This window comes from Triturus cristatus, chromosome 8 (genome assembly GCF_964204655.1).
Source record: "Triturus cristatus chromosome 8, aTriCri1.1, whole genome shotgun sequence".
NCBI lineage: Eukaryota > Metazoa > Chordata > Amphibia > Caudata > Salamandridae > Triturus > Triturus cristatus.
This window is the reverse complement of record NC_140591.1, coordinates 574,638,302-574,655,222: the sequence shown is the minus strand read 5'-3', so window position 1 is coordinate 574,655,222 and position 16,921 is coordinate 574,638,302.

Below are 16,921 nucleotides of genomic sequence, written 5' to 3'. Positions count from 1 at the left end.
TTTCCCCCCCCTCTCGGGCGGGGTGGTCCGTGACTGGCTCGGGGGTACTCTCCTACAGGGCCCCGGGAGACCCGGGTGTTGGTCCAGCGATCCGCCTCGACAGCCAGCTTTCTCGGATCCGTGAGCTTGCTGTCGAGCAGATGCTGGCGTAGTTCCACAAAGCAGTTTGCAGCCAGGTGTTCCCACAACATAAGGTCTGTTAGTTCTTCCAGGGTGGTTACCTTGCTGCCCTTGATCCACCCATCGAATGCGTGGCTGAAAAAGTTCACATATTCCACCCAGGTGGTACCCGGGATCTTCCTGCAGTCCCGGAACCGCTGGCGGTACATCTCCGGGGTGAGGCCGTACCGTGTGAGGAGGGCCTCCTTCATGTGGTCATAGGAGGTCTGCATGGAGGTTGGTAGGTTGAGCAGGGTGTCTCTCCCTTCGCTCAGGAATCGTCCCCACAACCCGGCCCCCCAATTCTTCTGCGGGACCCGATGGGAGGCCATGGCGACCTCGTAGGCCCGGAACCACTGTTGAATGTCATCGTTTTGTAGTATTCTTTGACCACATCCTTTGGGATGTGGACCTTCTGCTCCGCTGGGGAGGCCGCCCCTCGGTTCCCCGGGGGCCGCGCTTCTTCGCTTTTCGCTTTTAGCTCCATTTCCTTCAAGCTGCGTTCATGTTCCAGTTGAAGTCTCCTTCCTTTGTGTTCCCGTTGGAGTTTCTTCTCTTCTAGTTCTCCTTGCACCCGCATCTGTTCCACTGCTAGCTTTTTCTCGGCTAATTTCAACTCGCCCTCAATTTTGAGTTTGGCTAATTCGAGTTTGTGATGGCGACTTCTTTCTCTGTCTGCAAGTTCCTCCGGGGATAGGCCCCCGTCTGGTACGAAGCTTCGCGCCTGGTTGCTGCTGCGTTCTCCTTGGGAGGGTCCAGCTTCGTCGTGGGGCTCCACCGCTCCTTCTGTGCGGGGGGCTCCAGAATCCACCCAAGCTTTCAGTGCCTTTTGCATATCTTCTTTGGTGTTGAGACCAGTGGTAGCGATTTTGAGTTCCTTGCAGAATTGCTTCAATTCTTTGTGAGTGTACTCTTCCAGTTGTTCCGCCTGGAACACGGTACTGGTGTCGTTTTCGGTGAGAACCACGGCGTTTCCTTCTGCCATCTTTGTCGGTAGTGCGTCAGCCGTTCACGGTACGATCTCTAGATTATGGGCCCGAATCCCGTCGCTTGCCACCAATGTTAGAAGGCGACCTCAGAGGAGCCCGGAGGAGACCCTGACTATCCTGAGACCAACCCTCGAGGTATCGTAGCCGGGCACTGGCGGGAGACTCCTCAGGGGAGGAATCTCGTATCTAGGATCGTACACTCGGCAACACACCACAAAGAGACACCACACCGGGAGGTCTTAAGACTCAATCTTTATCAGGTCAGAGTTGTAGGATCTTTATGATCAGCACGGCAAATGTATACAAGTGGAGCGCGAGCTCACAGAGTCTTTGAGGGGGGTAAGAAGTAGCGGGACAGTTTTTGGGGGATATGGATCAAATGCAGGAGCGTACCTGGCGCACAGCTCACAATCCTCGAGCTGGGGGATACGCTTGTCGTCGTGGGGTCCGGCGGGACCAAGAGAGTCTGTGGGAGCCGCGAGTCACTCAGCAGGGCTCAGGTACAGGTTCGGAGGTCTTACGATCTTCAGGGAGCCGTGAGTCACTCAGCAGGGCTCAAGCACGAGTTCGGAGGTCTTACGATCTTCAGGGAGCCGCGAGTCACTCAGCAGGGCTCAAGCACAAGTTCGGAGGCCTTACGATCTTCAGGGAGCCGCGAGTCACTCAGCAGGGCTCAGGTGTTACCAAAGGCGAATCTGCCGGACAGTCCCAGAGCACCCCTTGTTATAGGGCGACTCCTCTTTGATGTCCGGAGTCTGTGCAGGCAGGGGTCTTGTCACCTGGGGGTCGCTTGTCGGGATTTCCTGCCATTGTCTTTTGATCCTTTCAGGGCCGGGTTGGGAGGAGTCCCAGACACCCAGCAGGCGTGGAGCCAGCCCTCGGGGAGGCCGGCGGGCCGATCGAAACCCACCTTCCCAGGGAAGCGCAGAGGTGTGATAGAAACTGCTCCTCCCTCTCTCATCCCAAGGCGAGCGCGATGTCCTCCAGCCGGAGTGGCGTCTCTAGGCCAGGGTCGTGCTGGGGCCAGGCGGCCATCTTGGTGCATGAAGTGGGCACGCGGGCCCGGTGTGGCCGAAAGGAGGAAGGCCACGGACGGGAAAGTCTGGGTCGGGTGTGTGTGTTCTGGGGGGAAGGGTCGGCTAGGTCGTGGGCTCAGGGGCGGTGTGAGGTGCAGGGGTCAGGTATGGCTATGTCACAAGGGCCAGGTCTAACACTGAGTAGTTGTTACCCCCAAGGTGTGTAGGTACCTGTACTGGACAGGTTCTGTGCATGAAAAGAGCACTTTTCACACGGTTGTAATACTGTTTCCATTTTGAACAATGCAGGACAACTATCAATCACCATATTTGCAATACCTGTGTCCATCATATGCCCTTGCAAGAAAGGCATGTATATCCAACTGTGTGATGCACAAACATGTGGCATGTGTGGTAATGGACTTTTTTATCCTTGTCATCCTCACAGGTTGATGCCCATCAGAAGCAGGAGATCTGGCTGACCATTGCCCGGGCTGTTCATTCTGGGGGGGTCTACAGACGCCGCATCCGCAACTACCAGACGAGGTGGCAGGACCTTCGTGGCTGGACCCAGAGGATTGCCAGAGTCCAGCTGAAGCTGTCACCGCCTTGCAGAAGGGGCGGACGACGTAAACTGACCCCCCACATGCTCTGGATTCTGGCGGTGGTCTTCCCAGACCTGGATGGGCAGTTGAAGGCCAGACAGCAGCAAGGAGGGGTAAGTGTATGCATTCTCTGTGTACCTTGTCTCACATGCTCTTTGCACTCCTTCATCCTGGTTACACTTCCACCGATCTCCTGTCTGCTTGTACAGGAGTCATGTGCCCAAATTAGGTCATGGGCCATCCTCATCTGATACACAGGTGTGCCCCTTCCAGACTGTGACTTGTGTAACTTGGGTTGTGTGTCCCTGCTGTTGTCCAAACTTAAGGTTGTGAACAGCATCGGCTACCGGTGCTTTGTTTTGTCTTAATAAGTGAGGCTAATGATTCCCATGTGGCAGCACATTGCCAGCAAACAGACATGTACTCTGTGTGGGCAATTGATATGTGTTCCAATTGATGTTTTGGCACACCATATGTGCCAGGGGTATTTGCCGCACAGCCATGCAGCAGGTACAACATCTAAGGGGCATCAGAAGAATGTACATCATGTGTTTCACACATGCATGAACACATGCCTGGTGTCCAGGGTAATCACATGTTGCACATGTTCCTGGTCAGGTATGCCTACTCCGGACATGAAGTACACTCTGTTCTTCTACTCCTGTGTGTCAGCCTACATTTTGGGCATTGTGAAATGTGCAATATGGTGTCTTCCTCGGTTTCATTATGGAGTGGCCTACCCTCTTAGACTCCTGTGGTGTTGGTCATTTTGGTCTGTGCAGCTAGATGAGGTGTGGCTAATGGATCATCACAATGGGTCAATGCATAGGTTTGTAATCACTTGACAGTGCATAATGTTGAATTATATATCACAGTGCGGGCAGCCTCAACTCGTTCCCATCATGCTGTGACGTCATCATGCTTACATATTGGTGCTTGCAGTCACTCAACTGTTGCATTTGTATTACGTGTGATCATCAGATGCCTGTAGATGTGGGGAGCAATGTGGGTACCTGTGCACTTGACAGCTGCAGGGCTTATATTCTCATAAATGTAAATGATTGTGACACAGTGCAGACGGATGCACTGCCCCTGAGACTGAAGCCAGTGATGGCTGCTTACCCATACTGGGCCGTAGCATGGTATCCCACTTGCTGATGTGTATCCCGCAGTAAGTTCAATTGTACAGCATGCACTCTATTGTTGCATTGATTATCAAGACATGAGCACCTCATGGTGTCTTGTGAATGAAGCAAAAACCAAAGGAAATGATGGACGGAGTGTTGAACATTGCAAGCACTCACCCCCAGTCAACTGATCTGGGTTTAATCCATCACCGTTCTTTAGCCCACTCTGCCACCCCAGTTCAGACATGGCCATATGCAAATCAGTCTGACCCTGTGCCTCATGGGAACAGTCCAGCTCGAACTGCCAAGCCATGTCTTCCCTGGACCGGAAACAAGCTTCCTAGGACCGGTTTCTGGCATTTCAGCCGTCTTCAGCTAGGCTTGCTTGAATCCAGTGGCAAAGTGAGCAAGGGACTCACGTCTGAGCATACCCTGCCAACTTGTGGCGAACAAAGCAAAAACCAAAGGAAATGATGGACGGGGTGTTGAACATTGCAAGCACTCACCCCCAGTCAACTGATCTGGGTTTAATCCATCACCGTTCTTTAGCCCACTCTGCCACCCCAGTTCAGACATGGCCATATGCAAATCAGTCTGACCCTGTGCCTCATGGGAACAGTCCAGCCCGAACTGCCAAGCCATGTCTTCCCTGGACCGGAAACAAGCTTCCTAGGACCGGTCTTGTGAATGAAGCATATCCATTTCACTGACAATGATTTTGGCCATCCCTAATCCTGACACATGTACTGAGTCAGTGGCATGAGATGGGGTGTGTGTGTGTACTGGCAGATTTCAATCACAATTTATGCAGTTCTGAGACATGTCTATGTGGTGCATGTGCCCACATATGGGAAGTGGCATACTACATGCACCAGAGAGATGGGAACATGGAGCGGCAGGATATGAGGGGCATGGTTGACTGGCAGACTGACAGGTGTCATTTCCAAGAAATGTCTGCCCTTTTTGCAATATCTGCCATTTAATGCAAAGGTGTCCTCTGTGATGTGCTGTTCTAACTGTGATTTGTCAGGTGAAACAGGTGACTGATGTGGATCTGTTTACCCCGATTGATTGCAGATACGTCTACGGCTATGGGAGGAGACAGCTCTTCGGACCAAGAAGAGACGCAGAGCTAGACTGGGTCTGCTTCAGAGTAGTTGGAGGGACCAGGTGGCACAGAGGGTGAGGGGAGTCACACGGAGGATACCTCAGCTACGACCACCTTGGCTGAGGAACACAGCAACTCCAGTGAGGACTCCCTTGTGGAGGCGGGTGTCAGCAGACCCCAGCCAACACCTAGCGAGTCGGTCCCTGCCACCACCACCATCTCCACATTACCATCTGCTCCCATCCCAGATGTCTGTGGAGGCCCCCATGTGAGGTAGTATGTCTCCTTTGTTCTAGGCACCACACCCCTTGCCCCTGTCTCCCCTGCTGCCCTTAGTTTGGAGTCTGTGGACTTACTGAAGAAGATCCATGTAGGGCACACAGCGATGCAGAGTGTTCTCCATTCCCACACCACACTGTTGATTCAACTGGTGTCCTTCATGGAGGGCATCTCATCCAACATCTCTACCCTACATCGGACCATTCAGTCCATGGTCTCCATACAGACAACAACAGTGTCCCACCTCCAACAGTCCCTCACCCCTCCTACCTCTGCCACATCCACAGTCCCCACTACCCTACGTGTCCAACGCACACACACACCGCCACCGACATGCACCACGACAGACCCAAGCAGCACACAGCCACTCAAGTCAAAATCAAAAGCCACAGGCACGCACACTCCGGGGACTGATGGCACACACACAGGGGATGGGTCACAGACAAGCAAACATGCATCCACAAGCACTCCACAGACCTCAGATGCCTCTCCCTCCAAAAGCACTTCCCCTGTCTCACTTGCAACACCCCCTTCCAAGCAGCTCTTCCTCTGTGACCTTGGCCTCTTCCCCACCGATCCATCCGCTCCAATGCACAAGGGGAAGAGGAAGTCACCACACACAGGGGGGAGTTTCACAGCCACACATACACCCCCCCCCCCAGGCACACAGGCCCGATTCACAGAACTAACTTAAGACAAAATCCTAAACTTACCATTTGGGTATTCACAAAAGGCACTTACTCATTTTGGTATTCACAGAAGGCACTTACTCATTTCGGTATTCACAGAAGTTAGGAGTCCTAACTTTAGGACTCCTAAATGCCTTCTGTGTATACCGAAAGTCTTAAAGTTAGGATTTTTCACAGTTTAGGAGTAGTTATATTATATATTATATAGATTATATAGATTTCTTGTCCAGGCCGCATTATGTAAAATGTACGTGTCCTCAGATTTAGCCATGAAAATATTTGCATAGGTTGGTGGCCCGGGAAAGCTCATTGAAGTGCCCGTTCTTTGCAAAAAGAATTCATTTTTCCAGACAAAATAACTGTGAAATAAATCGCTGAAATGAAGTAGTTCCATCAGAAATATATTGTCAGTTTGTCCTTGGTCGTTGTTCAGGAGCATCCATTAAACCGCTTCTAACCCTTGGCCATGAGGGATTGACTTTTATAATGCGTCCACATCTAGTGTGCATAGCAATATATCGCTTGAAATCTCCTGTTGGATGCTATTGAATTTTTTGAGACAATCAGTTGTGTCTTTTATGTATGTGACCTAAGATTGGACCAAAGGTTGCAAGTGTTGGTCTAGAAATCTTTCAATTGGTTCATGCATCGAACCACATCCTGCCACGATGGGTCAAAATGGGGTTTTCTGGCGTCCTTATGTATTTTCGGTATCATATATATATGTGGTCTCTGAGGAAATTCTGAATATAGGAATTTTCTGAAGTTCTCAGCGATCCATCCAAATATAGTGCTCTGTCCAATAAGACGGATAATACCTTTTCAAGACATATGAATCTACCTTCTGTTCATAGAATACTGTCCATGACGACAAGGGCTCCCCCTTTATCCGCTGGTTGAAACATGACAGTGTTGTCATTACGTAGTTGCCTCAGTATCCTTCGTTGATAAATTATTTTGTCTTGCCGGCTGGTATTCCAATTGTAGTAGGTCTTTCTTGACCAACATCTCATAAGTATCCAGCAATTTATGGGATAAAGGTGCCATGAATGTACTCTTGGGTCTGAATTTTTCAGAAACGCTCTCATTAGTTGTGTGTTCAGGGAAGGACAAGCTTTGAAAGAACCGGCGTAACCGTAGTTTCCTCATGAACTTGAATGTTTGAATTGTACGTGTGTACAAATGACATTCCTTTATTTAACACTGTCATCTTTTCATGGTTAAATAGTCTCTGTGAAATGCTCATGATTAGGTCTTCTTGAGATTCTTGATGGTCCAAGAGTGCTCCGCGATTTTTCTTTTGTACCCTCCTGGTTAGTTTCCTTGTGCCATTTCCTTCTCTTCTGGTGAATGGTTGGAAGTTTGGTCCTGGGCTATAAAAAACTCTTTGATTGTAACTGTTGATGGACCAGCCTCTGCTGGTTTATCTGAACTCCCGCTGGTAGGTGGAATTGGGGTCCTTGATAATGTCATGTCTTGGTCAGTAACTACACTTTCCCTCAGCGGTTGAGGTGCCTGGTTTGCGAAAAGCTCATTTTTGGGCATAAGCCTCTGCCCACTTATAGACTTCGCTCAGTTTTTAGTCTATAGTGTCCCTTTTAAATTTCCTGAGTTTTCGCTTGTGAACCTCTTTTGCATGATCGTCTAGTATTGCGTTGATTTTGTTTAGTATTTTTGTCCAGTTATGTGCCTCCATTCTTTTTTCTATTTCCGTCTTGAGATCCGCAATCTCTGCGGATAAATCTCTCAAAATGCTGGATAATTCCTCAATGATTCAAAGGATATGATCTAAGGAGCATTTATTCAGGATTGCGTACCATTTTGTCATAAATTGTTTGATGAATTTAAAGAGCATCGGTTTCAGGGCAATTCTTAGACCTCTCGGGATGCATTGTACTTAGTGGTATTGTATGAGAGTTGTGGCATGTGGTCTTTGGTTGATTTCCTTCTGCATGATCTATTCCAATTTATTTAGCATTTGATTAACTGTTCCAGGGGTGGGTTAAAAGTTCTGACATCTTAAATAAGAGAGTAAATGGATTCAGCCTCCTCAGTTGTATAGACTTTAGAATCTGCTTGATTTAGTGTAAGATGTGCTATATATTCAAAGGACATTGTGTGTGGGTTGAAGGGGTTGAGCAAAAACATGAGAACCTCAATACATGAACTGGAGTGCAGTTTAATTAAAGTGAACCCACTTGCCAGGCCCAAGCTTTCCTTTTTCTTACATGTAAGGCATTCCTCAGCTAGGCCCAAGGTACCCCATGGGCAAGGTGCAGTGTATGTTTAAGGTCGGACATGTAGTGGTGTGTTTTACATGTCCTAATAGTGAAATACTGCATTTCGTTTTACACGATTGCAAGGCTATCTGTCCCATAGGCTGACATGGGAGTTGCTTTGTGTACTTTTACAAGAATAACTTTCCATTGGGACAAGATGGAGAAATGGATTTTAGGCTTCCTGAACTCAAGATTTAAACATAAATCTTTTAGTAAAGAAGATTTTGATATTGTGTTTTTGAAAATACCACTTTTAATAAGTGGGTTTGGTATTGCCTAACCTTCTATGTGCCTGTGCCTGTTGTGTATTCGCTGTCTGGGTTTTAGACTGACAAGGGCTGGTATGTGCAGTCACACTAGACAGACACCAGGGGGGATGAGGTGTGTCCAGCCTTTCCTGGGTGATTCATAATCAGGCTGAATAGAACTTGCTGCATTTAAAGTAGTGGGAGGAGTTGTTGCTTGCACCTGAATGTGTCTGTCTTCCACAATGTTGTCTCCACCCCCGGGAGTGAGCCTGGCCTGAGCCAGGCAAAACCGGATTATGTATGCCAGTGAAACTTTGTTTGTGCCAACTTCAAAGGGAAATGTGGTATAAATATTAGATCCCCGACCCCAGAACTTAAGATTACTGCTGGACTGAAGACCCTTCCAGGAAGAATAGCTAGGAAAGCTGTGAGGAGAGACTACCACTTTGCTGTGTGCTTTGCTGGGTTGGCCAGCAGTTGCTGCTTCTGTCTTGGGCAGGGATAAGACTGTTAAGTTTTTTCAATATTCAAAGTATCTCCAAGGGTTTGATGTAGAGCTTGCCTTCTGTTGGAAGTCTCAGGGAAATCAAAGACTTCAACATCTTCTGGGCACCAACTTCTAGAAGTGAGTGTTTTAGCTGCCACAGAGGAAAATGGTAACCCAACACCATCAATAATGCTGCTGCCGGCTCCTTGACCTGAAAGCACCGCAGAGGGCACTGCTGGAGCTCGCACCTCAACCCTGGTCTTACCGAAGACACCATCTGACAAGCCGCTGCTTGCACCGTGAACTCTGGGCACTGTACTCCGCAAAGCCTTACTTCACAGCGCCACCTTTGCATCCCCGATGAGGTCACAACACCATCACTGATGTGACTGCTTGCACCGTGACCTATGGACACTGCACATGGAGGACACGGAGCACTGTCCCGCTTCGCACCACAGCCCTGGTCTCACCGCCGCTCCAAGCTGACCTCAACACAGCTGCCTGCACCTTGGTTTGGGGGCACCACTCATGGGTTTCTCGACGGACCACCCTATCCCACACCGCAGTCTTGGCCTACAGATCGTCAACTGACACCACTGCCTGCACAGTGACCTGTGGGCCCCACACTGCATTGCCCCATCTCGCACTGCAACCTGGGGTCTACCGATGACAGTGCTCCAGCAGCATCTATGCCGCTGCTTGCACCGTGACCTCTCAACACCGCAACAAGCACCACCCCACTTTGCACCCCAGCCCTGGTCTCACCGATGCCGCTGGACAACCGTTACAGCGCTGCTGCTTGCACCACGACCTGAGAGCACCGCATGTTGCGCCCCTACCTTCACACCGCAACCCCAACGCTTCCCCACTCCAGCTCTCCTGACTTCAAACTCACAGAGTTCGACCTGCAACACGTTTGAATTCAATGGTACAATGACTCTTGCACTGATGTCTGAATTGACTCCTGCTGACGCCCCTCCTCCAGAACTCACCACAATGCCTGATGCCCTGCATCTCCAAAGGAACTGTTTACAGGTCTACCTGACACGATAGGTGACCTGCGACATTGCAAAAGGCTGGAACTGTTTGATTTGTTTGTTCATGACACTGTGATAGCCCCAGACGAAGCTATCAACTTCAAAGAACTTTATATAAAGTCTATCCTTGCCTTAATCATATTTTGATCACTGTATGTTGAATTTCTATCATGTCTGTCTTCTTTTACACAGATAAATATTAGATATTTTTCTAAGGCTGGAGTGATGTCTGTTTGTAGTGTTTTTACTGTATTACTGCTGGTTATGTGCAAATGCTTTACACACTGCCTCTGGGATAAGTCTGACTGCTGGTGCCAAGCTACCAAGGGAGTGAGCAGGGGTTATTTTAGATGTTTAATCCCCTTATCCTGATTAGAGTGGTGGATTCTGCCTGGCTTAGGTGCATACCCTAGCCAATCATAAAACCCATTTTGAACAGTAATTTACTATGGTGTAAGCTGGTTAAGCAGCAACTACTATCCTTGTCAGGTTAAGACACCCCAAATTAACATCTGCTCACCCCCATGATAGCTTTGCACAGAGCAGTCAGACTTATCTTAGAGTCAATGTGTAAAGTATTTTTGAAACACTTCAAACTGTAAAACAGTGAAAACACACAACAAAGTGAGCCCACAACAGATTTATAAAAATAGAGTGTTTCTAAATAAAACAAGCCCAAAACAACAAACATTGAATTAGTAGAACTGGAGATATTTGATTTTTGATGTTTTAGTTAAAGTAGTGCCAAAAAGCATAATGCGCCAACTGGGGATATCTGGTTGTGCCAGACCTGGAAAAAGTCACAAGTTCAGACAGACCTCGATGGAGCGTGGACCAGCTGAACAGAGTAACTTAGATCGTGGTTGCGGAGCATTGCGTGGGTCTGAGCAAAAAAATTTGCCACACAGGTGAATCGATGTGTTGGGTCTGAGTTGTGTCAAGGCTGCAGTGTGAGGTCCTATTATGTGTGTCATCGAGGGACCTGGCGATGGGGCTTGCGATTTGAAGCCCAGCGTCAAGGAGGAGGCATGCAGCTGGCGATGTGCGGGTTCTGTGGAGCTGTGAAGCTGCAAGATGGAGTAGTCAATGCTGTTGTCAACGAGAGATGTGATGACCTGAGTGATGGTTGCTCCACTGGGGGAATGCGTTGGTTTCCAGAACTGTGGTGGGTGATGTGGGTCTTTGCAAAGGGCCCAATTCAGGCAGCAGCGGCGATGCATCAGTTCTGCTCTGTGATGTGCTGCTCAGCCAAGAAAATAAATATGTTTATTCTGCTCAGGGATGCATCACTCAGCGGAGAAGATGCATTAGTTTTGCTGGCAACCACCTTTCATTCCAAGGGTCCATTACTGGGGTGGCACCACTTGGGAGGTTAGACTCACAGATGGCAGAGTCCAGGGGCAGATGCAAGGAGGTTGGATGTCTGTTATTTCCCTGACATCACAGATCAGGAGGCCGAGCAACTATCCTTTTGAGTCACTCCGGGTTCTGGTTCAAGATAGGCAAGTTCAGTCCTTCTCACGCCGACAAGAGGGCAGCAGGTCAGAAAAGCAAAGCAGGATCCCAGCAGAGTGGCAGTCGTTCAGCAGCACAGCAGTTCTTCTTCCTAGCCGAGTGTCTACAGGTCCAGAAGTGGTGGTGTCTGAGGTCTACATTTATGCACAGTTATGCTTTTGAAGTGCATAGGTGCCTTCCCTGCCCTGTCTCCAGACTAGCTACAGGAGGTATGCAGCCCTGTATGCTGAGACAAGAAACAGCCTATTCAGGTGTAACCGAGGCTGGGCCCAGCTCCACCCAGTGATGGCCCACTCAGTCACATCTAAGCCCCCATTGTGTGTGGCTGTCTAGGAGAAATATACAAAGCCCAACTACGCCCAGTCATGTGACCAGAAACAGCATACAGGCACCACATGGCTGAGCCAAGAACATGCCAACTTTCTAAAGGTAATGATAAAAAGAGGAGTTAGGCCCAAGAGGCCAGGTTCTGGCAGGCCCGTACATATATATGAAGCAAAGGAAAGGGCCTGAAACTGTTTTATTTCAAAAAAGGGTATTTTAATTCACCCTCGGACAAACGGTTAATATTCGCTTGCACCGGTACTTTATTTATACCTTTTCTTTGAGTTTCTTTGGTTTTTAATGTACACTCAGGCACCAACAAGGGACAAAATAGTCTATATACAAAGAGTACATGTGTAGTGTTAAGTCACTAAACATTAAACAACAACAATGTATATTAAATACACAGTGTGAAGAAAACATAAATGAAGAAAAAACATTACTAAACAAGTGAACATCAAATATACTGATGATTCTTTTGCTACTATTAGCGGCAACAGTTTAAATATCAATTCAACACAATCTCAAGATGCTTTATAAATCAGGGTTTCAGTTAAGAAAGCATGGAGAAACATATGGGACAATTTGCTGTCTAATACATGGTACTTTTCCGCTATATATAGACAAAAATAAGTTCGTAGTTCCTCAGTGTTTCTATCCTTTACCCTGATGTATAAAACATCTTGAGAGTACCGGTGCGAGTGAATATTAACCGTTTGTCCGAGCGTGAATTAAAAGATGCTTTTTTGAAATAAAACAGGTTCAGGCCCTTTCCTTTGCTTCATATTCAACTTTCTAAAGGTGGCATTTTTAGAATTGTAATTTAAAATCTGATTTCACCTTAAGTTAGGATTTTAAATTAGGATTTCAGAGACAGCAAATTTGAACCAGAGATATATTCGCATGTGGAAATTGCACTTATGAAACACAAGAAGGTAGTCCTAATGTTATCCTATACGAGATATAGACTGTGCAGTATCAAAAAATGATTGTAAGCGTTTTTCAGTAAAACTTAAAATTACATGTTGTGCTTTTTAAATATATTGTGCCCTGCCTTCTGTGCTGTCCAGGCCCTACCCTAAGGGTGACTTATATGCATTAAAAATGAAGCTTTGGGTCTGGTAAAAGGTTAATTCTGCGGGTTGTACTGGCAGTTTAAACTGCACCCACAGGCTCTGTAATGGCAGACCTGAGCCATGTTTAAAAGGCAGCTTAAGTGGGTTTCACAATCAGTGCTGCAGGCATACTGGTAGAATTTACCACTTGACTAGGGACTTTTAAGTAAATTAAATATGCCAATTGGGTAAGAGACAATATTACTGTGTTCAGTTGCACTTGCAGTTTAGCAGTATTAACAGTGGTAAAGTGTTCAGAGTCCTAAGTCCTAAGCCCAGCACAAACTGGTCAGACAAAATGGAGGAAGAAGGCAAAACATTGGGGGGAAGACCACCTTAAGGTGGACAGGTCTTATATATACTAAGAGTGAATAATAATACATTATTCATGTTTAGTGTAATAAAACAAAATGCCGACTCACTAAACGACACATCTAAAGATAGCCATAAGTGCTGTAGGCTTTAGCCCTGCGGTGTCCATTGCTGCATGGCAATCAGTTTGTCATCTCACCCCTTCATAACTTGTCACACAGTTGGGAAAGGTCGGGGTGAAAGAGCAGAGACTATGACCTGCTATTTGTGACTGTGTAGGTTTGAGGTTTCAGTCTCATGCTGCAGTGGTGACTGAAGTGGGAAGGAGCAGGCGTTCCGACGGGGCCTGCACAGGCAGAAATGTAAGTAAAAACGTGTATAAATATGATGTGTAGATATGTGAGAATGTGTGTCAGTGAGGGAGGGTGTGTGCATGTGTAAGAATGTGTGTACTGGGAGAGTGAGGGAGTGAGCCAGAGTGAGCAACATTGAGAGATAGGAAGAGTGAGTATGAGTGACAATGGATATGAGTGAATGTAGAAAATGTACAGTGAAAATAATTAAGTGTTACTGTGTGTGAGACTGACTGAGACTGAGTGAGTTAACATCTGAGTGAGTCTAAGTTAGTCAGAATGAGTGCGACTGAGTCAGCGTGAGCATCAGTGAAACTGATTGAGCCAAAGTGAGTCAGAGTGAGACTAAGTGAGTCTGAGTGAGTGGGAATAAATGGGACTGAGTGAGACTAGGTATATCTGGGTGAGAGTGAGTGAAAATGAGTGAGACTAGGTGAGTCAGTGATTGACTGAGTGAGAATGTGTACTGATGACAGAATGTGTGAGATTAAGTAAGAATGATAGAGACTGGGTGAGACTTAGAGAGCAGTGAGACAGAGGGATCTCAGATGAGTCAGAATGAGACTCAGTGAGACTAAGTGAGCCATAGTAAAATGAGTTAGTCAAAATGAGTGCTAATGAATGGGACTGAGTGTGAATGGGTGATACTGAGTGAGCCAGATTTAGAATTAGTGAATTGGAATTAGTGAGAATCAGTGAGACTGTTTGAGTCAGCGTGAGTCAGAGTGAGACTGAGTGGGTCATAGTGAGTGAGGATGAGAGGGACAAAGCGATAATGAGTGAGAATAAGTCAGGCTATATGTGACCAAGTGAGACTGAGTGGGAATGGGGGAGACAGACTGATTATGACTAAGTGACTCATTGAGGCTGATAAAGGTGATTGGGTGATTGGGTGAGTCAGAATCAGACTGAGTGAGACTTAGTGAGCCAGAATGAGATGAGTGAGCCATAAGGAGTGGACCGGGTGAGAATGAGGTAGACTGAGTGAGTCAGATTAAGAATGAGGGAATGAGAAGGAGTGAGACTTAGTGAATCAGAATGAGTGAGTCAGTGGGACTGGGTGAAACTGAGTGAGTCAGAGTGAGATTGAGTAAAAAAGAATGAGTGAGAATGAGTGGGGCTGATGTAGAATATGTGAGAGTGATAAGGGGTGAGGCTGTGTGAGTCAGTGAGACTTTGTAAGACCAAGTGAGGCATTGTGATTAAATGCAAATGTGCGATTGAGAGTGAGTGAATGTAAGTGAATGAGACAGAGAAAATGCATGAAAGAGTAAGAGTGAGTGCAAGCAAGTGTGAGGAAATCGCCTGAACACTCCAAGAAGAGATCAGCCTTACTCATTGGCTTTTGAGCTCAGGTTTATGGCCCTCCACTTTTAAGGGTCATCGGCCATCTGTAAAAATAGTACATTGTATGTGATGTCACTGTTCAGAAATTGAGGCAATTTGTATGTTATCAGTAAAGAGTATTCAGTTTTTCACATTTTAGTTTCATAACAAAGTCTCACATCAAGATGGTCTGTCATTGGAGGAGTACATCAGCTACGCTGAAGCTAGATGTCATGCATCTGTGGAATTCTCTGCATCGGCATTAAGATCCTGAATTCTCTATAATGCACATTCCACTAGGATCAATTTTTTCACATTTGGCATCCAGAGTTTCAGCATAGGAAGTCGCTGCTCTCTTCATCTCTTCAACTCATAGCTATTCTCCTAGAAATTACAGTTAAAGACACAAAACCTTTCATGATTTGTTTGCCTCTCTTTTTTTCTTTAGGTTTATGGGGTCAGGTCAATGTGCCACTAAATCAAATTCTTCCAACCTTTCACTATTTTTCTCAGAAAGTTTGAGTGTCATTACAATCCAACCACATATGAAACTATAGGTACCTATTTCCTCGCTTGCTAAACTGGAGCGACCAGCTCAGACTAAACTTTCTTTCTTGTCCATCCAAGGGAATTTAAGAAGGAATAGCTGTTTGTTCCTTGTTTGTTCCCTGTTGTTCTGCGCAACTCAGCTTAGCTCAGCTCTGAACAACCATTTACCTTTCAAGAAACAAAACAAGCAGTGATGAGTATTTAATGTGCAATTTCACAGGGGTGGCGGAAACTGCAGGGGTGAAAGCTGCTATTATCGCATTCCATAGATACACAACAGGGAACCATACAACCCTCTTACTACAATAATGCTGATTAGCTTACATGACAGGACAAATAAAACATACTGGAAGTGACAAGCCTGAACCATTTTGCCTTTCAAAGAAAAAGTATATGAAATTAGACCTGTGAATTAAATCTTATAAATGTGTATGCTGCAATAAATATTAAAAGTAGTTTATTTTTTATGTTCCATCATCGGGTAGGAAGCAGTATGTAAATGCATTTGCAAACAATGGTAAAACATACACATCTCTATTTAAATATATCCCACTGCCAAGCAAAGCGCAGTCGCCTTACCCAAGCCTCTGATGACGGATGGCGAATCCCAAACATACACCAGCGCTGTTATCTTCCTCACAATGACAGCATGCCATGGTCAACAAACTTGAAAAGCGGTATTTATTAAAGGCTTGACAAACACCCTACGCGTTTCAGAGCTTGCACCTCATGATCAAGGGATGCAAGCTCCGAAACGCATAGAGTGTTTGTCAAGCCTTTAATAAATACCGCTTTGCACGGCATGCTGTCATTGTGAGGAAGATAACAGTGTTGGTGTGTATTTATATATATATTCAGTGAAAAAACCATAGGTTTCACACACGTTATAGTTAGGAATTAGCATTTAAAAAACCTTAGAAATTCAGTGAAAAAACCATAGGTTTCACACATGTTATAATTAGCTGGACATTTTACTCGTAAAAAACCAATGAAATTCCCCCGTTATAGTTAGTTCAGCTAACTATAACTCGCGCGCCCGCAATGCACTGCTGATGACGTCACATATTACATCACTCATGACATGGTCAGTGACATCACTCATGACATCACTGATGACATCTCAAATGACATCACTGATGACCTCACTGATGACATCATCCAGTGAATGTGTATTTTTCTGAAAATTAAATATGTTTTATATATGTATATCTCAAGGTCGATGGAAGAATAAATGGGTATATTACTGTCTAAATGGATGATTTCTTTTTTAAAAATTGATTGTGTAACTGACTGATTAAGTGTATCATAGTGAATACATGGCTTAGTGAGTAATGTTTAAATATATAAATATCTGTATCAGTCTCTCACTTTGTGTATAAGTGGCTGCATGGGTTGGAGAGTAGC